At 45.3% G+C, this 22,502-nt stretch overlaps 1 pseudogene; it reads right to left on the bottom strand.

Annotated features, from left to right (window-relative positions):
- Window positions 1-16,687: 16,687 nt before the first annotated feature.
- On the bottom strand, window positions 16,688-18,783 carry LOC140194832 (probable G-protein coupled receptor 139; annotated as a pseudogene).
- Window positions 18,784-22,502: the final 3,719 nt, after the last annotated feature.

Below are 22,502 nucleotides of genomic sequence, written 5' to 3' on the forward strand. Positions count from 1 at the left end.
ACTCTAGGATGCAGGCCATCTGGCCCTGGGGATTTATCTGCCTTTAATCCCTTCAATTTACCTAACACCACTTCCCTACTAACAAGTAAATAAACCCCAAAACTTTACCAGAAGATGAATAATTCGGAAACATAACCCTTGATCCAGTTAAAGATGGCATCCTCCGCCGTCAGCACACCTGTGCAGGTTGCTATTGCCTCGATATGAGACAGCTCCATGCAGCAGCTCTGTTTCAGACCCAGTCACTATTGCTGCTGGGGATGAGTGTTTTACCGAGTGCACCATGTGCTGAACGTAATCAGTGACGGTTCTTCATCACAGGAGGATTACTAGAATTGCGGGGAGTGGTTGAAACTAATACGGCAGGGGGATGTGAACCAGTATGAGAGAGATGAGGAAGAGGTACAGTCGACTTTTCGGCCTGAGACCCTTCGTCAAGACTAACGGAAAGAAGAGATAGTAAGAGATTTGAAAGTGGGAGGGGGAGGGAGGATAGATATATCAGAATATGAATGGGACATGGAATTAAAATGTGTGGCCACTGGAAGATCCTGCTTTCTCCGACGGCCTCCTCTACTGTAAAGATGAAGCCACACTCAGGTTGGAGGAACAACAACTTATATTCCGTCTGGGTAGCCTCCAACCTGATGGCATGAACATTGACTTCTCAAACTTCCCCGACTGCCCCACTTCTCCCTCGTACCCCATCCGTTATTTATTTATATACGCACATTCTTTCTCTCTCTCTCCTTTTTCTCCCTCTGTCCCTTTGACTATACTCCTTGCCCATCCTCTGGGTTTTCCCCGCTCCCCCTTTTCCTTCTCCCTGGGCCTCCTGTCCCATGATCCTCTCATATCCCTTTTGCCAATCACCTGCCCAGCTCTTGGCTCCATCCCTCCCCCTCCTGTCTTCTTCTATCATTTTGGATCTCCCCCTCCCACTCCTACTTTCAAATCTCTTACTAGCTCTTCCTTCAGTTAGTCCTGACGAAGGGTCTCGGCCCGAAACGTCGACTATACTTTTTCCTAGAGATGCTGCCTGGCCTGCTGCGTTCACCGGCAACTTTGATGTGTGTTGCTTGAATTTCCAGCATCAGTGGAATTCCTCGTGTTTGAGAGAGTTGAGGATGAGTCTGTAGGATTACAAGTAGATGATGGATGTAACATGAATGCAAGCAAGGACAAGCCAATAATTTGGTACACACGTGGGCATATCAAAGGGTTAACTTGTACACCAGAGGCAGAATTCAAAAATACAGGAGAATACAGGACTGAAGGCGCGTAGTATTTTGAATAAGGTGGAAGAAATCATGGCCCAATTAGAGACTGGTTGATATCACGAAGTGGGCATCACTGAGTCATGGCTGAAAGAAGGCTATAGTTGGGGGCTCAACATCAAGGGATATGCTTTGTACAGAAAGCAGAGGCCGGATGGCATAAGCGGTGGTGTTTCTCTGGTTGTAAGAGATTGAATTGTATCTTTCGAAGTGGGTGACATTGGGCAGAAAATTTAGTACCTTTGTGGATGGAGTTACGGAACCGCAAGAATGAAAAAAAAAACCAAAACAGCATTGTGGGATTCATATATAGGCCTCCAGATAATAGCCAAGATGTGAGGTCGAGATTGCAAAGAGAGCTCAAAATATTGTGAAATGAAGGTAATGTCACAAATGTAAAGGGGGCTTCTGCATGGAAGGGGATTGGAAATGTCAGGTTGGTGTCGAATCACAATACCGCGAATTTATTGAATGCCTACAAAATTCTGTTTAGGGCAGCTTGGGGGTACTCGGGGAAAGGTTGGCTTTTGGTGGGTGTTGTGTAATAACCATGATCTATGAGGGAGCTGAATGAGAGGGTACACTTAAGAGGCAAGATTCATAATATGGCTGAAATGATACTGCAATTTGAGAGGGGGACGCATAACTCACATTGTATCTGTATCGAAACGAAATAAAGGGACTCACAAAGGCATAAGAGAGAAGCTTGCCTGGATGGATTGCAGAGGGGATACTGGCGGATGACGGGAGAGTAATTACTGAAATTTCTGGGAATAGTTCTCAAGGCGCACGATCAATGTGCCCCGCAGAGGAATAAGTTCCCAAATGGAAGTGGTAGGCAACCTTGGCTGATATGGGAGGTAAATGATTACATAATTGCTAATGAAATGGCAGAAAGGCAGGAAAGTAAGTAGGAACTTGGATAATTGGGAAGCTTTTAAATTCCAACAAAAGGCAACTACAAAGCAATAAGAAAAGAAAATATGAAGTATGAGGGCAGACGAGCCGATAATATAAAGCAGGATGTCAAAATTAATTTGCAGTTATATAGAGTATAAAGGAGGTATGAGTTCATAATGGATCATTGGAAAATGATGCTAGTGTGACAGTAATGGGGGACAAAGAAATGGCAGATGAACATCTGTTCAAAACAAAGTAGTAAGGATAGTCCGGGTAATTATAGACTAGTGAGCTTTACGTCTGCGGTGGGAAAGCTGTTGGAAAGGATTCTTAGAGATAGGATCTATGGGCATTTAGAGAATCATGGTCTGATCAGGGACAGTCAGCATTGCTTTGTGAAGGGCAGACTCTGTCTAACAAGCCTGATAGAGTTCTTTGAGGAGGTGACCAGGCATATAGATGAGGGTAGTGTAGTGGATGTGATCTGTATGGATTTTATTAAGGCACTTGACAAGGTTCCACACGGTAGGCTTATTCAGAAATTCAGAAGGCATGCATTCCAGGCAAGTTTGGCGACGTGGATTCAGAATTGGCTTGCCTGTAGAAGGCAGAGGGTCGTGGTGGAGGGAGTACATACGGATTTGAGGATTGTGACTAGTGGTGTCCCACAAGGATCTGTTCTGGGACCTCTACTTTTCGTGATTTTCATTAACGACCTGGATCTAGGGTAGATGTTTGGGCAGGCAAGTCTGCAGACGACACAAAGGTTGGTAGTGTTGTGGATAGTGTACAGGAATGTTGCAGATTGCAGAGAGACATTGATAGGATGCAGAAGTGGGCTGAGAAGTGGCAGATGGAGTTCAACCCGGAGAAGTGTGAGGTGGTACACTTTGGAAGGTCAAACTCCAAGGCACAGTACAAAGTAAATGTCAGGATACTTGGTAGTTTGGAGGAGCAGACGGGTCTGGGGGTACATGTACAGCGATCCATGAATGTTGCCTCACATGTGGATAGGGTAGTTAAGAAAGCTGATGGGGTGTTAGCTTTCATAAATCGAGGAATAGAGATTAAGCGTCGCGAGGTAATCATGCAGCTCTACAAAGCTCTGGTTAGGCCACACTTGGCGTACTATGTCGAGTTCTGGTCACTTCACTATAGGAAGGATGTGGAATCATTGGAAAGGGTACAGTGGAGATTTATCAGGATGCTGCCCGGTCTAGAGAGTATGGATTATGATTAGAGATTAAGGGAGCCAGGGCTTTACTCTCTGGAGAGAAGGAGGATGAGAGGAGACATGATAGAGGTATACAAGATATTAAGAGGAATGATAGAGTGGACAGCCAGCGTCTCTTCCCCGGCCACCACTACTCAATTCCAGAGGCCATGGCTTTACGATACAGGGTGGGAAGTTCAAGAGGGATATTAGAGGAAGGTTTTTTTACTCAGAGAATGGTTGGTGCGTGGAATGCACTGCCTGAGTCAGTGGTGGAGGCAGGTACACTAGTGAATTTTAAGAGACTACTGGACAGGTATATGGAGAATTTTAAGGTGGGGGTTGTATGGGACGCAGGGTTTAAGGGTCGGCACAATATCGTGGGCCGAAGGGCCTGGACTGTGCTGCACTATTCTAAGTTCTATGTTCTATGTTCTAACATAGCGAGTGCCATGCATCAGACTTCAGTGTGGAAAACACGAGCAGTGTGCCAGAGGCCCATGAGTGTCAGTAGGCAGGAGAGAGTGACTTTGCTATTACAAAGGAAAATGTGCAAGGTAAGCTCAAAGGGATGAATGTGGATGTCACCTGGACCAGATGAACAACATCCCGCAGTGCTGAGAGTAGTTGCTGAAGAGATAAAGGATTTACTTGATCCTCCATGGTCCCGGAGTACTGGGAACTTGCAAATGCCACACCACATTTAAGATGGGAGGAAGTCAAATGTAAGGCAATTACAGGTGAGTGAGCCTATCCTCAGTGATTGGTAAAGTTCTGCTGTCTATTATTAAGGGTGAGGTTTCTGGGTACTTGGAAATTAATGGTTAAATAAGTCAAAGTCAGCATGGATTCTGTCAAGGGAAATCTTGCCTGACAAATTTCTTAGAGTTATTGGAGGAAATACCAAGCAGGGTGGGCAAAGGACAGACATTGGACATCATTTATCTGGATATTCAGAAAGCTTCTGATAAGGTGCCACACATGCACTCGGAAACAAATACACTCAAACCCTTCCATAGTTGTACCGTGGAGAGCATTCTGACAGGCTGCATCACTGTCTGGTACGGAGGGGCTACTGCACAGGACCGAAAGGAGCTGCAGAAGGTTGTAAATCTAGTCAGCTCCATCTTGGGCACTAGCTACAAAGTAGTCAGGACATCTTTAAGCAGCCGTGTTTCAGAAAGGCAGCGTCCATTATTGAGGACCTCCAGCACCCAGGGCATGCCTTTTTCTCACTGTCACCATCAGGTAGGAGATACATAAGCCTGAAGGCACACACTCAACGATTCAGGAACAGCTTCTTCCCTTCTGCCTTCCGATTCCTAAATGGTCATTGAAGCTTTGGACACTACTTCATTCGTGAGGCGGAGGCGGAAATAGATCGGAGTGTCAGGGAGATAGTCACCCCTAAAAGTCAGGAGCAGGAAGCTGGTTGACTGTCAGGAGAGGGAAGAGGAATAGACAGAAAGAACAGAACACCCCTGTCGTTCTCATCAACAATAAAGGGATAAGTTGTAGTGGCCGCGTGTCCGGCACCGAGACTAGCTCAGAAGGGAAGGAGGGAAAAGAGGAGAGCATGAGTGATAGAGGATTCGATAGTTAGGGGGACAGATAAGAGGTTCTGTGGGAGAGATCAAGACTCCCACATGGTCTGCTGCCTCCCTGGTGCCAGGGTCCGCGATATCTCGGATAACGTTCTCGGTATTCTCAGGAGAGAGGGTGAGCAGCCAGATGTCGTGGTACATGTAGGGACCAATGACGTAGATAGGAAGGAGGAGGAGGTCCTGCAAAGAGAGTTTAGGGAGTTAGGTGCAAAGTTGATGGACAGGACCTCCAGGGTTGCAGTCTCAGGATTCCTACCCGTGCCACATGTTAGTGAGGCTAGAAGTAGGAGGATAATGCAGCTAGATACGTGGCTAAGGAGATGGTGCAGGAGGGAGGGCTTCATGTCTCTGGATAGTTGGGCTTTGTTACAGAGAAGGTGGGACCTGATCAGACAGAACGGTTTGAACCTGAACTGGAGGGGGACTAACATCCCTGAGGGTAAGTATGCTATTGCTGCTCCCGGGGCGGGGTGGGGGGGGGGCGTTGAACTAGATTTTCAGGAAAAGGGAAGCGGTGTTAGAGCAGATAGTGAAGTGGAGGAAGATAAAGGTCGTGCGAGGACTGCATGTACAGACAGAAATTAAAGATTTGTTCATGATAGAAATATTCTCAGGTGCCTCTGTTTCAGTGCAAAGAGTATTTTAGGTAAGGCGGATGAGTTTAGGGCGTGGATTGACACGTGGGATTACGACATTATTGCTGTTAGTGAGACCTGGTTGCAGGAGGGGCAGGACTGTCAGCTTAATGATCCAGGGTTCCGTTGTTTCAGACGTGATAGAGGGGGAGGGATGAAAGGGGGCAGAGTGGCATTACTTGTCAGGGAAAATATCACAGCAGTGCGTAGGCAGGGCAGCCCGGAGAGCTCGTCTACAGAGGCCATATCGGTGGAGCTGAGGAACGGGAAAGGTGTGACCACACTAACAGGGATGTATTATAGACCGCCTAATAGTTAGAGAGAACTAGAGGAGCAAATCTGTAAAGAGATAGCAGACCGATGTAAGAAACAGAAAGTTGTAATAGTAGGGGATTTTAACTTTCTACATGTTGACTGGAACTCCCACATTGTGAAAGGGCTAGATGGGTTGGAGTTCATCAAATGTGTTCAGGAAAGTTTTCTAAATCAATATGTAGAGGTACCAACAAGAGAGGAGTAATACTTGATCTCCTATTGGGGAACCAGGGAGGTCAGGTGACACAAATATGTGTTGGTGAACATTTTGGGTCCAGTGACCATAATGTCATTAGTTTCAAGTTAATTATGGATAAGGATAGGTGTGGTCCTCGAGTTGAGGTTCTAAATTGGAGAAGGGCCAATTTTGTGGAAATGAGAAAGGATCTGGGAAGAGTGGATCGGGATAAGCTGTTTTCTAGCAAGGATGTGTTCAGTAAGTGGAAGGCCTTCCAACACGAAATTTTGAGAGTGCAGAGTTTGCATGTCGCTGCCAGGCAGGAAGGGAAATAAGCAGTAGTGTCATGGAACATATAGAGATTAAAGAGGTGGAGGTGCTTGCTGCCTTACAGTGAATAAAGGTAGATAAATTCCCTGGGCCCGAAATGACACTTCCTCAGACCTTGAGAGACATTAGTGGCAGAATTATTTCAAATGTCCTTAGCCACGGGTGCAGTGCTGGAGGACTGGATGGTAGCTCATGTTGATCCGTTGTTTAAAAAAGGCTCCAAAAGTAATCCAGGTAATTACAGGCCCGTGAGCCTGACATCAGTAGTAGGTAAATTATTAGAAAGTGTTCTGAGACATCGGATATGCAAGTATTTGGACAGCCAAGGGCCGATTAACGATAGTCAGCATGGCTTTGTGCGTGGTAGATCGAGTTTAACGAATCTTGTAGAATTTTCTGAGGAGGTTACAAAGAATGTAGATGAAGGAAAGGCTGTGGATGTTGTCTGCATAACGCCTTTGAAAAGGTCTCACATGGGAGATTAGTTCAGAGGGTTCAGACAGTAGGTATCCATGGAGAGATTGTAAACTAGATTCGAAATTGGCTGTGTGGGAGAAGACAGAGAGTGGTAGTGGATGATTGCTTCCCAGACTGGAAGCCTGTGACTAATGGTGTGCCTTAGGGATGATGCCTGAATGACTATCAACCTGTGGCTCCGACATCAATTGCTATGAAGTGCTTCGAGAGATTGGTTATGGCACACATCAACCACAGCCTACGAGTCAACCTCGACGCTTTGCAATTCGCCTACCGGAGCAACAGGTCAACAACAGATGCCATCTCGCTGGCCCTACATTCCTCCTTAGAACACCTGGAGAATAAAGATGCATACGTAAGGCTCCTTTTCATTGACTACAGCTCTGCCTTTAATACCATCATTCCAAATAATCTGATTCCTAAGCTCTGGAACCTGGGCCTTAGCACTCAGATCTGCAGCCCCAGAAGACTGTGTACTCAACCCTCTGCTGTACTCACTGTACATCCATGATTGTGTAGCCAAGTTTCCATCGAACTCAATACATCAGTTTGCTGATGACACAACAATTGTAGGCCGTATCTCGGGTAATGATGAATTTGAGTACAGAGAGGAAATTAAGAACCTGGTGGCATGGTGCGAAGACAATAACCTATCCCTCAACGTCAGCAAGACGAAGGAATTGGTTGTTGACTTCAGGAGTAGCGGACCGCACGACCCTATTTACATCTGTGGTGCGCAAGTGGAACATGTCAAAAGCTTTAAGTTCCTCGAAGTCAATGTCACAAATGACCTGACTTGGTCCAACCAAGCAGAGCTCACTGCCAAGAAGGCCTACCAGCGCCTTTACTTCCTGAGAAAACTAAAGAAATTCGGCCTGTCCCCTAATAACCTCACAAATTGGGCCGAAGGGCCTGTGTCAACGCTGTAGGGGGTCGGGGGGAAGGGATGGGGTTTCATCCGAACCGTGAATCTATTCCTCTCAATAGATCCTGGTTGACCTGCCAAGTTTCTTGAACAGTTGCATGAAAACATAGAAAACATAGAAAATAGGTGCAGGAGTAGGCCATTCGGCCCTTCGAGCCTGCACCGCCATTTATTATGATCATGGCTGATCATCCAACTCAGAACCCTGCACCAGACTTCCCTCCGTACCCTCCTATCCCCCTAGCCACAAGGGCCATATCTAACTCCCTCTTAAATATAGCCAATGAACTGGCCTCGACTGTTTCCTGTGGCAGAGAATTCCACAGATTCACCACTCTCTGTGTGAAGAAGTTTTTCCAACTCTCAGTCTTAAAAGGCTTCGCCTTTATCCTCAAACCGTGACCCCGCGTTCTGGACTTCCCCAACATCGGGAACAATCTTCCTGCATCTAGCCTGTCAAATCTCATTAGGATTTTATACGTTTCAATCAGATCCCCCCTCAATCTTCTAAATTCCAACGAGTAAAAGCCTAGTTCATTCAGTCTTTCTTCATCTGAAAGTCCTGCCATCTCAGGAATCAATCTGGTGAACCTTCTTTGTACTCCCTCTATGGCAAGGATGTCTTTCCTCAGATTGGGTGACCAAGCCTGTACACAATACTCCAGGTGTGGTCTCACCAAGGCCTTGTACAACTGCTGTAGTACCTCCCTGCTCCTGTACTCGAATCCTCTTGCTATAAGTGCCAGCATACCATTCGCCTTTTTCACCGCCTGCTGTACCTGCATGCCCACTTTCAATGACTGGTGTACAATGGCACCCAGGTCTCGTTGCACCTCCCCTTTTCCCAATCGGCCACCATTCAGATAATAATCTGTTTTCCTATTTTTGCCACCAAAATGGATAAATTCACATTTATCCACATTAAATTGCATCTGCCATGAATTTTCCCACTCACCTAACATATCCAAGTCACCCTGCATCCTCTTAGCATCCTCCTCACAGCTAACACTGCCGCACAGCTTCGTGTCATCCGCAAACTTAGAGATGCTGCATTTAATTCCCTCATCTAAGTCATTAATATATATTGTAAACAGCTGGGGTCCCAGCACTGAGCCTTGTTGTAGCTCACTAGTCACTGCCTGCCATTCTGAAAAGGTCCCGTTTATTCCCACTCTTTGCTTCCTGTCTGCCAACCAGTTCTCTATCCAGATCAGTACCTTACCCCCGATACCGTGTGCTTAAAGTTTGCACACTAATCTCTTGTGTGGGACCTTGTCAAAAGCCTTTTGAAAATCCAAATATACCACATCCGCTGGTTCTCCCCTATCCACTCTACTAGTTACATCCTCAAAAAATTCTATGAGATTCGTCAGACATGATTTTCCTTTCACAAATCCATGCTGACTTTGTCCAATGATTTCACCGCTTTCCAAATGTGCTGTTATCACATCTTTGATAACTGACTCCAGCAGTTTCCCCACCACCGACGTTAGGCTAACTGGTCTATAATTCTCTGGTTTCTCTCTCCCGCCTTTTTTTAAAAAGTGGGGTCACATTAGCCACCCTCCAATCGTCAGGAGCTAGTCCTGAATCTAACGAGTTTTGAAAAATTATCACTAATGCATCCACTATTTCTTGGGCTACTTCCTTAAGCACTCTGGGATGCAGACAATCTGGCCCTGGGGATTTATCTGCATTCATCCCTTCAATTTATCTAACACCACTTCCCTACTAACATGTATTTCCCTCAGTTCCTCCATCTCACTGGACCCTCTGTCCCCTACTATTCCTGGAGGATTATTTACGTCCTCCTTAGTGAAGACAGAACCAAAGTAAGTATTCAATTGGTCTGCCCTGTCCTTGCTCCTCATAATCAATTCACCAGTTTCTGTCTGTAGGGGACCTACATTTGTCTTTACCAGTCTTTTCCTTTTTACATATCTATAAAAGCTTTTACAGTCAGTTTTTATGTTCCCTGCCAGTTTTCTATCGTAATCTTTTTTCCCCTTCCTAATTAAGCCCTTTGTCCTCCTCTGCTGAACTCTGAATTTCTCCCAGTCCTCAGGTGAGCCACTTTTTCTTGCTAATTTGTATGTTTCTTCCTTGGAATTGATACTATCCCTAATTTCTCTTGTCAGCCACGGGTGCACTACCTTCCTTGATTTATTCTTTTCCCAAACTGGGATGAACAATTGTTGTAGTTCATCCATGCAATCTTTAAATGCTTGCCATTGCATATCCACCGTCAATCCTTTAAGTGTCATTTGCCAGTCTATCTTAGCTAATTCACGTCTCATACCTTCAAAGTTACCCTTCTTTAAGTTCAGAACCTTTGTTTCTGAATTAACTATCTCACTCTCCATCTTAATGAAGAATTCCACCATATTATGGTCACTCTTAGCCAAGGGGCCTCTCACGACAAGATTGCTAATTAACCCTTGCACATTGCCCAAAACCCAGTCTAGAATAGCCTGCTCTCTAGTTGGTTCCTCGACATGTTGGTTCAAAAAACCATCCCGCATGCATTCCAAGAAATCCTCTTCCTCAGCACCTTTACCAATTTCGTTCACCCAATCTACATGTAGATTGAAGTCACCCATTATAACTGCTGTTCCTATATTGCTCACATTTCTAATTTCCTGTTTAATACCATCCCCGACCTCACTACTACTGTTAGGTGGCCTGTACACAACTCCCACCAGCGTTTTCTGCCCCTTAGTGTTATGCAGCACTACCCATATCGATTCCACATCTTCCCGGCTTATGTCCTTCCTTTCTATTGCGTTAATCTCCTCTTTAACCAGCAACGCCGCCCCACCTCCTTTTCTTTCATGTCTATCCCTCCTGAATATTGAATATCCCTGAACGTTGAGCTCCCATCCTTGCTCACCCTGGAGCTATGTCTCTGTGATCCCAACTACATCATAATCATTAATAACAATCTGCACTTTCAATTCATCCACCTTGTTACGAATGCTCCTTGCATTGACACACAAATCCTTCAGGCGCTCTTTTACAACTCTCTTAGCCCTTATACAATTATGTTGAAAAGTGGCCCTTTTTGATGCTTGCCCTGGATTGTGCTACGTACTTAAGTGCTCTTACTATTGTATACAAAGGGTCTTTTGTGCTGGAAGGCTGCAGAGTAGATTCATCATGAATTTGGGGGCTTGTTCTATAATACGATAAGACAATAAGACTTGGGAGCAAAATTATTCCATTCAGCCCATATGGTATGCTCCGCTGATCCCAGATCCCACACTGAATCCCTTATACCTCGCCATATCTTTTGATGTCCTGACCGGTCAAGTAATGATCAACTTGAAAATAGACAGAAATATAGACAGAAATATTGCCTCCGACGAAGTCAATGGCAAAGCATTTCACAGATACACTACCCTCCTACTAACAAAATTCCTCCTTCCCTCTCACAAACAAGAGACGATGGAAATCCAAGCAACCAATGCTGGTCGATCTCAGCATTGGCAAAAAGAACTGTCGACGTCTTGGGACGAGATCAGTCCGCAGGAATGGAGAGGAAGGATGAGGTGTAGATTTAAAAGGAGAAACACAAGGTGATAGGTGACACCGGGAGGGGAAGGGATGAAATACGTAGCTGCTGAAGCTGATTGGTGAATGAGACACAGAACTGCAGAAGTGCGAGTCTGATAGGTGAGGATAGAAGACCAGGGAAGAAAGCAAAACAGGTAGAAGCCACAAAGGGAAGCGATTGGCGGGCAAGGAGATAAGGAGAGAGACGGAAAAGAGGATGGGGCTTGGTGAAGGAGGGCGGGTCAGCCATTACCGGAACTTTGAGAAATCGACTCATGCAATCAGTTTGGAGGCTACTCCGACGGAATATAAGGTGTCGTTCGTCCAACCTGAGTGTGGTCTCGACGCGACAGTCGAGGAAGCCATGGTTTGACGTATTGGAATGAGAATGGGAAGAGTCGTTAAACTGGGTGACCACTGGCAGATATCTCTTCTTTTAGTTGCTGGGTGAAATGGTCTCCCAACCTACGCCGTGTCTCACTGATATACGGGAAGCCACCCCGGGAGCGCCAGTCACTGTAGATGACTGTGTTGGTCTGCAGAGGGATCTTGGAATCTGAGTTTATAATGCGCAGGTACTGGTTCCAGTGTCAGGCAGCTATGCCAGTTGTATAAATCTCGAGGTTAAAGCAGAGGATTTGGATGGTGGGGAGAAAAGGCTTACCAGGATACTGCCTGGATAACGTGAGTCTGGACAATGTAGGGAAATTTTCCCCGGAGCGGCTAAGACTGGGGCATGTCTGACACAGTTTATAGGAACTTGAGATCACAAACAGAGTGGATAGTCGGCATTCTTTTCTCTAAGGAGTAACTTTATAAGGCTAGAGGGCACGTATTTCATCAGAAAGGATGAACACTCCCTCAATAGTTCCTTCTTTTACTGTTGCTATAGTTGTAATTCAGTGGATGTTCTGTATCTCTTCCCGACACTGCTGCTGTAAAGACACACTTTAGTCAGATATTAATGTTAAACTCAGAATATTTAAAGAAAATGAGTGTGGCCAGTTTTGATTTTAATATTCATCGTAGTGGGCGCAGTGAATGAATACCAGTGGCGGTGGAGGAGCAGACGTGATAGAGGCTATTAGATACTAGATGAATGTGTGGAGAATGGGGGGATGCAAACCCAGCTAAGGTTGAAAGGATTGAGTTGGTAAGGCATAAAATAACCAGGTCAATTGGTTCAGAAAAACACAGTGAGCAGAAGGCCCGGATCCCCTGCTGTACTGCTCTCCGTTGTTCAGACCACATCTGCAAAACTGGGTGCATCCCTGGACGGACTTGATTAACCTGAAAAGGTGCAGTAACAGTTCACGTCTTTCGTTGCCGGGAGTGGAGTACTCGAGTCAGAGGCGATGCAGAACCAATTCTTCCCTCCGCCACCATAGGTCGCGCTGTAGCGATGTAATCGTTGGATAATGAGAAGGGTGTCAAACATAGCACATATAACATAGAAATCTACACAACATTAAAGACCCTTCGGCCCACAATGCTGTGCCGTCCACGTAGCCTATTCTAGAATCCGCCTAAACTTCCCTACCGCATATCGGTCAGTTTTTCTAAACTCCACGTTAAGTATCGAATAGTACCTTAAAAGACCCTATTGTATCCACCTCCACCGCCGCCGCCGGCAGTGTATTGTACGCACGCACCACTCTCCGTCTCAAAAACTTACCTCTGACATCCCCCCTGTACCTACTGCCAAGCACCTTAAAATTATGCCCCCCGTGTTAGCCATTTCAGACCAGGGACAAAGCCTCTGGCCATGCAAACGATGAATATCTCTCATCATCGTATAGCCCTCTATCATCAACCGTCGGTCCAAGGAGAAAAGGTCGTATTCACTTAATATATTTCAGAAGGACTACGTTTCAATCCTTATAAATCTCCTTTACACTCTCTCTAGTTTATTCACATTCTTCCTGTAGTGAAATGACGAGAAAGGGGGTCTAACTAAAGTCCTATCTAGCCTTCACGGTACCTCAACGCTCTTGAACTCAATCTCACGGCTGATGAAAGCTATCCCACCATACTCCTTATTTATCACAGTCTACCTCCGCAGCATCTTTGAGTGTCTTATGGATGGACACGGACCCCAATTTTTCGCTGATCCTCCACACTGCCAAGGCCTATCATTAATATTATATTATGTATTCAAATTTGACGTACCGAAATGAACCACTTTATATATACCTGAGCTGAACTCCATCTGCCACTTCTCAGCCGGGTTCTGCATCCTATCGATGCCTCGCTGTAATTTCTAACAACCCTACAGACTATCCACAACAATCCAAATTATTGTGTCAGAAGTAAACGTACTACCTCAGGTCATTTATTTAAAAAAAATCACACAGAGGAGGGGTCTCAGAACAGATCCCTGTGGAACACCACTGGTCATTGTACTTCATGCAGAAGACAAACCATCTATAACTACCTTTTACCTTCTGTGGGCAAGCTAATTCAGGATAAACATAGCACTGTGTAATTGGATCCCATGCTTCCTTATTTTCTGAATGAACCTTGAATCGGGAACATTATCAAAAGCCATACTGAAAACCATATATACTACATCCACTGTCCTAACTTCATCAATGAGTTGTGTTTCATTGTCAAATAATTCTGTCAGGTTCGTAATCAGGCCAAGTCATTGGGTGTATTTAAGGCAGAGATTGATAGGTATCCGAGTAGCCAGGGCATCAAAGGTTATGGTCAGAAGGCGGGGGAGTGGGACTAAATGGGAGAATGGATCAACTCGTGACAAAATGGCGGAGCAGACTCGATGGGCCGAATGGCCGACCTCTGCTCCTTTGTCTTATGGTCTTATGGTAATGCCCGACTTGTCCTTGACAAAGCCATACTGAATACCGCTAATTGGATTATTTCTCACGAAATGCTCACGAATCCTGCCTCTGAGGATCTCCTCCAACAACCTACCACGTCACTAGCCTGTACTGTGCTGTACTATTCTATGTTCTATGTTCTATATTAACCACGTTTTACAAAGGGGTCAAACGATAAAATAACTGGTATTGTCGGTGCGAAATTGTGCCTGAATTACAGGTATGACACAGAAACATCTTCCAACCATTTATCAGTATGCACAGCAGAATTGGTCTCCGTCATATTAGGCTGACAGTAGATGGAGGAAATTTGTGCGTGTGAAGTTGTAATTTGTTCAGATTAGTTTTCGGATTTATGAGTCTTAAAACAGCTCATTCTTGCTGTAGGTCAGATTTACTGCCATAAAATCATCAAATGCATTTTCATATACAACGTATTGATTTACATGTCATCTTCTTAAGGATCCTTGCTTACAGAGATGTTGCGGGGAAGGAGCGAGTTGACTGTTCAGCCGCAAAAGATGGTAAAGTTCAACTCTGGATATAGAACTTCCACTAAGAAATTAGAAGCTGAGGGATTGGTGGGCTTAACAATTATGGGCTTTTGTCATGACTTTTGGCATAATGGGTGCAAATGGTTAACATATCATACTAATTTTAGTTAATGTGTTACAGAATACGTTTATGGGAAAAGGCGGTAAACTAAGAAGGAAATGGCCATACTCTGCTTAATTATTCCTTATGCATGTTTGAAAACATCATTCTGGGTCGTGTAGATTTTGTCATTATGAAAAATTTGCACACATACTATTTCAGTGTGAAGCATATCAGATAGAAAGAAATCAAATTCACGATGCAATATAATTTTTAAGGTTAATAGTTTTAATTTTTAAAACTTCTTAGGTTATGGGAGTGATTTACATATAATTCACAGCATTTTGTTCCATTGAGTATAATCTATAGAGCTTCTGTTTTTTTTAATTTTTTTTTATTTCAACATATACTTCAATTATTTACAATAAACCATAATTTACCATTCATCAGTGAAGAAAATAAGCAGTGAAGGTTTCATTTACAAACTCCCAGTGCAGTATGACAGTCCAGTTGGTGGCAGGAATGCGCCTTCAGGTCGGAGTGTCTACCGCCGTTTATTCAAATACTGCCCTGTTTTTGTTACGTTAACCGTCATTCAAAGGGAAGGCCGAGCCTAGTAAGATTGATATTCGATTTGCCAAGCAGGCCCGAAACGACGACCGTACCTCTTCCTAGAGATGCTGCCTGGCCTGCTGCGTTCACCAGCAACTTTTATGTGTGTTGCTTGAAATTCCAGCATCTGCAGATTTCCTCGTGTTTGCGCTTTTAAATTCACTACTGCGAAGCTTCTTCTGGTGATGCCTACACTGAAGAAGTGTAAGTCTTCTCTTCGACAGGAGCTCAGTGAAACCATCTCTCACTGCTCCCCATCTGTAATTTCTTCGGCCCTTCGACATTTCGACCACATTTTCACTCAGACTCGCTATCACAGCCATATATCCTTTCTTGAAACGTGTCTCCGCCGCCAACTTACTCCAGTTGGCTTTAGGATTCGTTTTCGAGCCTCTCAATTTGGACCTTCTGAGGCTCGCAGGAACTCCCTCTGACTATACCCCTTGCCCATCCTCTGGGTTTCCCCCCTCCCCCTTTTCCTTCTCCCTGGGGCTCCTGTCCCATGATCCTCTCATATCCCTTTTGCCAATCACCTGTCCGCTCTTGTCTCTATCCCTCCCTTTCCTGTCTTCTCCTAACATTTTGGATCTCCCCCTCCCCCTTTTCCTTCTCCCTGGGGCTCCTGTCCCATGATCCTCTCATATCCCTTTTGCCAATCACCTGTCCGCTCTTGGCTCCATCCCTCCCCTTCCTGTCTTCTCCTAACATTTTGGATCTCCCCTCCCCCTCCCACTTTCAAATCTCTAACTTGCTCTTCCTTCAGTTAGCCCTGACGAAGGGTCTCGGCCTGAAACGTCAACCGTACCTCTTCCTAGAGATGCTGCCTGGCCTGCTGCGTTCACCAGTGTATTGCCTGAATAGCTCGACGAGGTCAGAAAGAAGTTGCTGGGAGTGACTGGGAAAAGATTGGCATTTTCACAGACCAGTGGGTGGTCGGCATTCCGGTGTAGTTCTTTGACTGACATCTGGTTGGGCCACAGGGATATAGGGTCGTCAGGACGATGGTTTGTTGCCAAAACCTAACCAGCCCCCTAAACACATTCTCACACACACACACACACACACACACACACACACACACACACACACACACACACACACACACACACACACACACACACACACTACCCTAAAGTCATCGGTCGATGAGCCAACCCGCCCGGGAATTATAACTGAGTGTGAAGTTGATATGCTGGAACTCGGAATGGAGACATTTGGCCGCCTCTGGCTTGTGCTCAGGACATGTATTTATTAATGAACTGAAACAACGAGGTGACCGGATATTTCACGGCACTGATCACGTGCTCCCTGAATTTCGACTGTGTAACCGCGTAAATAAAGGTGTTCGTGCAGCAGCTGAAATCCCTCAGCAAATACCCGACGTAGTAAAAGATCCATTCAGAATCATTGAAATCTAATCCTTTTCCCGAGACCTGATAATATACAACATTTATAACGTAAGTCATCCACAGGAGGATGAAGCTGCCGGAGAGGGTGAAGAGTAAAACCACAGACCTCCTCCTGCTCTCCATCTCCGTGTCACTGCAGTTCTCCCCCTTGCTCTGACCCCTCAGCCCCTTACGCACCCGACTGGCCACTAAAATGTGCCTGACTGTCAGAGCGTTGAGCAGCAGGATCCCAGCGAAAGGGAGGAACGGAGTTAAAACCGTATCGAGCCAGTCATATCCCACCCACCCGGGGTCAGTGAAAACATTGTCCCTCAATTTACAGAACCACGGTACATTATCAATTATGAACAGAGATTCCCATATGAAGTATCGGGGCATGTTTTTCAGAAAGAACAGAACGCAGGTTGTTGTTAGAACCACGGCCGCAGTTTTCGCGGTGCAATATTTTGTGTTCAGCTTCTGGCAGCAAATGGCGACAAACCGATCGAAGGTGAACGTGACGGTGAACCAGACAGAACAGTCTGTGACTGTGCACATCAGTACAGCGATAACACTGCACACTGGGGTGATCTCCAGAAAACTCCACGGGAAGTAAAGATACTTGATTTGAGTCAAAATGACCTCGGTGAGAATGGTCAGTAGATCCCCTATTGCCATGGCTACCAGGTAGCGAGTGGTGCAGGTAGAGAGGCCGCACTTTCCCCGGGACAGGATCACAATCACCATTAAATTCACTGGAGAGAGAGTGAGTGTGTGAGTGAGAGAAGGAAGAGAACATTACCCTGAGCATATTCTCCGGAAGTAACACGGGATCGAGATTCAGCTAAAGATCAGTGACTAGAGTCTTTAAGAGGTGGAAATCAGACACGGGTTACAATGTCTCTGACCTGCCTTCTTCAATATGGAGAGAAGACGAGCTGAGAAATCGTCGGCGAGAAAAGCGAGCAGCATGAATGGCAATTATCTGTGGTCATGCCGATTCCAGTCGCTGATGGGGCCGGTTTCACTGATTTAAACGTGGCTGAACAGGCTTTTTAAGACTCTGTATTTGATGGGGCCGAGGATACAGAAGGGAGAAATACATACAAATTACTAGAGGACCTGGCAGGTAAGGCAGCATCCATGGAATTGAACTGGCTCTCGTTTCTAGCCGAGACCGTCTTCAGGACGAAGTGGTGCTTCAGTTTACGACGTGTCTCAGAGCGAAAGTAGCGACAAGTCAGTAACCAGGGACTGATTGGCTCCGTCAATGCATTAATTCTGGACACGGGTTCGGGTAATCAGACCCAGTTAAAGACCAACAAGCAGTGGAATCAGACTCTAAAGACCACACAGGGAGACGTGAAGCACGGGACCAATGCTCACCCTGATCAATAACTCAGTAACAGTGTGTTAACAACGTAAAACTCTCCCAGTCACCCTTGCCGGAGAGCTCCCTGTCCCCATCATTGTGGCAAATTTGGACAGAGTCCCATCAAAAGGCGCCCAGTCTCACCTTCCCGGAGAGCAGCACTGGAACGGCTCTGGGTATGGTGTCATTAAAAGCAAGAACAACGTCCGAACCCCTTCCATGTCACCATGAGTCAGAGAAGAGACAGAGTTTCAGTCTGGTCTGTCACTTACTCTGAAAAATCAGAAAGTTGAATTGACAGGATCGATATCACTGATGGATATTTGTGCAATGATCAGAAAGATGTCAGCGTGTAAAATGGTAATAAACAGATTCACAGCGGTTAAGACAGAAATAACAAGCGTGAACTGCTCTGCTCACTCACCAGGAACTCCAATGACGGCAATGGACACGTACAATATTTTCTCCACAGTCCTGTACCTATCCCACATTGCAGGCATTTTCTCTGTGCAGTGATTGGTCCCCCTGTGCTACAGACGATCTCTCGGAATGAAATGTTGAGGCAGCACATTCCTGGGGTTTTTAATATCCTTTATCGACTCCAGAGGGACAGCTTTCAACAGATTTAAAAATAGAGAGTTGTAAATTATTTACGCACTAATTACGTCAGTCAAGTGCAATCCCCACGGTAACAGATTGTAAGTAATTGCGTGAATTACTTTTAGAACATATGTGAGACTTAAATTGTCCAAACAAAGGTGACTGAACCTTAAAGGCGACCCACCGATTAAATGTGCTTCCAATGTAAATATGCACTTCAAAGGAACCATTCGCCGACACAGAATATTGGAGTATTTTAGGTCATTTACGGAGAGCTGCCGAGGCTGATTAGAAAGTTTAGTTGTGTGTGTGTGTGTGTGTGTGTGTGTGTGTGTGTGTGTGTGTTTGCGTATGGGCGCGTGTGTTTTCTTTTATCTGTCTCTATGATTATCTGTGTGTTACTGTGTCATGACCATCTAGCAGACAGCTGTCGTTTTATTTTTATCTGCAGGACGAGACTTACACAAGCGCACAACTGTCTGCATTTGCCCTACCTGTATAACACTCATCACTCTGTATAACTCAATGAAATGCCCTATCACTTTTCGAACCTCAAGGCACAGCAAACGTACTGTAAAATTTTCTCTGTACTCATTCAAATTTATTTTGTTACTATTGCCATTTTCCATTTTTTCACGAGGAAGGAAGATTGTCTAACATCGAAATATTAATAACAAATATTAATATTAGCTCAAGATTGTTGGCATTCTCATGTCTAGTCATATGTTAACATTTCCTGGAGACTCCGACCAGAATTAATAAGTGCGTGTGGCCTCCGACGGTCGTGGTCGACCATGGGCACTGCGTCCCTGGCAGTCACTCGAGAGTGGCCTCTCCAGGGTGCAAGCCAGGATAGAGTTGATATGGAGATCCGTCTGTTGCCCATGCAGTGGAACCCCCTCTCCAGGCTGATGGCAGGTCGAAAGAAACGACGAAAGTCGATACACATTTGGTGCCAGCAGCATCGCAGGAGTTGCCGTTCCGGTTGCTGGGTACAGCAGTCAGCCGGCTTCCGGACTCCGACTCCGGGTATTTCCTCGGGGTTTACTCTCAAAGCCTTTCCCGTGAGCGGGTATAGCCGCAAGGCAGCGGAAGTTTGAAATTGGAGTTTTCCCTCTGGTAGCTGAGCTACCATCCGTGGTCAACGAGCCCCATCTGCGCGGAGCAACTAGTTTTAAGGCGCCAGTGGCCCGCCTTCGGCCCTTATCCTGTCAGTGAGAACAGCTCCACCGGGCATAAGAACTCTGCCACACGTGAAGGCCCGGAGTTGGACTTGGTTATCAGAGGCTGATTGAGATGGACGACATGAAAAGCTTTTGTTTGGCAGTGGGAGCTCGTCCCCACTACCAGCCTTCGGCTATGACTACCTTTGGAGCAATTAATAATAGCCCTCTTCAATTCACACATAGATAACTCAACATCCCTGATACTATAATTGCTACACCTGACTTCCAACACATCAGTGTTCTTCCTGAGAACCTTATCCCTACATTTTAATATCTTCACTTAAATTATCTTCTTTATGAATCCCAGCAAATGACCCAGGCTGTAACTCACCCTTCACTGTTTGAGGAACAATCATTTTACCCTCATCAATCAACACTGAAATATCAGGATCATTACGAATCCCACCTCATATTTCCTTTAATCATTCCCCAAACATCTCTAAGTTTAATATCCCTTCCAAAATAATATCCAGTAAAGGCATTTCGCAATCTTCAACTCTTTCCTCACCACAGCCTGTAGTCTTTTTATTTTTGATAAGGTCACTCGGAGGCAGATACTTCCTCACTTGCCTAAACCCTTCATTTTCCTCCCTAATTGATTCCGTGCACTCTGCAGTCGGCCATGGTGCAGTATTTCTCCCATGAATGCACTTTTAATTGGAATCACCTCCAATACAGTCGGATGAGTAATGTGACATCACATTTCATAGCAAAAATCGACATCAGACTCAACATTCAGCCCCGACCGACGTTCAACACATAAAACTTTAAAATGCTCCCAATTTGCTTCAACAAAAAAAAATCACGTCCTCAAAGTGGCCTCTTGTCCCTAATATAAATCTAAACAACAGTTATGAAGACAGGAAAATGTCACTCCCCAATATCTCATCACTCATAACGTCCAACATACTCACGACAGCCAATATGTTCAAAACTAAGGCTAATTCTCCAGCTGTATCAGAATTATTATAAATATTGAATTTCATGGTGAGAACCAGGATTCCTGAATACATATGACGTCGGGAGGATGTCACAACTCAGATATAATCTTTTTAGGGTAAGGACCATTGGAAATCAGGCTTCACTCATATTAATCGCATAATGTCGACTGGGATACAGACAGAGCACGCATCAGAGCTTCATTTAAAGCTTCCCACATAGCATCAGTTATACCAAGATACTTTTCTGCAGGTTTCAAAATGCGAATGGACAAGGGAGTCGCGTAGGGAGAGATCCCTGCGGAAAGCAGAGAGCGGGTGGAAGGGAAAGATGTGCTTAGTGGTGAGATCCCGTTGGAGGATGCTTTCCGCAGCGATTGCTCCCGATGCGACTCACTTGTCCATTCGTCGTCCCCCCCCCATCCCTCCCCACTGATCTCCCTCCAGGCTTGTTAGACACAATCTGCCGTTCACAAAGCCATGCTGACTGTCCCTGATCTGACCATGATTTTCTAAATGTCCATAGATACTATCTCTAAGAACCCTTTCCAACAGTTTTCCCACCACAGACGTAAGGGTCACTGGTCTATAATTACACGGACTATCCCTACTACCTTTTTTGAACAAGGAGACAACATTCGCCTCCCCCCAATCCTCAGGTACCATTCCCGTGGACAACGAGGACATAAAGATCCTAGCCAGAGGCTCAGCAATCTCTTCCCTCGCCTCGTGGAGCAACCTGGGGTATATTCCGTCAGGCCCCGGGGACTTATCCGTCCTAATGTATTTTAACAACTCCAACACCTCCTCTCCCTTAATATCAACATGCGCCAGAACATCAATCTCACTCATATTGTCCTCACCATCATCAAGTTCCCTCTCATTGGTGAATACCGAAGAGAAGTATTCATTGAGGACCTCGCTCACTTCCACAGCCTCCAGGCACAGCTTCCCACCTTTATCTCTAATCGGTCCTACCTTCACTCCTGTCATCCTTTTTTTCTTCACATAATTGAAGAATGAAGTTAGGTTGAGCTAATTATGCCTTTTCTCTTCATACCAACTGAAAACAGGTTTAGAAATGGAATGAAGCAGGCTTGAGTGGTTAGCAATAGACGTCTACGCAGAGCTGAAATGGTTATTGTAAGATGTCTAATTTAAAGGTGTGGAGGAACGTTTAGGGGCATGACAGACACCTTCCTTTTTTATATGGAGTGGTGAGTGAGTTGTAGTCACTGACAAGGTGTTGGTAGTGGCAGATATATTAATGACATTTGAGAAATTCTTACATAGGCACTTGGGAGGCGGAAAATGGATGGCTATGTAGGGGAAATCGTAGTCTGATTCGAGTAAGTCAAAGTGTCGATAAAACATCTTCGGCGAAGGCTCTGTACTGTTGCAATTTTCTCTGTTCTCTGTTCTATGTAAGGAGTACGTCAGCGAGGTTGTATTTGAAGTGATACTGATACTTATACTTTATACTTTACTTTATTGTCGCCAAACAATTGATACTAGAGCATACAATC

Source organism: Mobula birostris, chromosome 3 (assembly GCF_030028105.1).
Source record: "Mobula birostris isolate sMobBir1 chromosome 3, sMobBir1.hap1, whole genome shotgun sequence".
Taxonomy (NCBI): Eukaryota; Metazoa; Chordata; class Chondrichthyes; order Myliobatiformes; family Myliobatidae; genus Mobula; species Mobula birostris.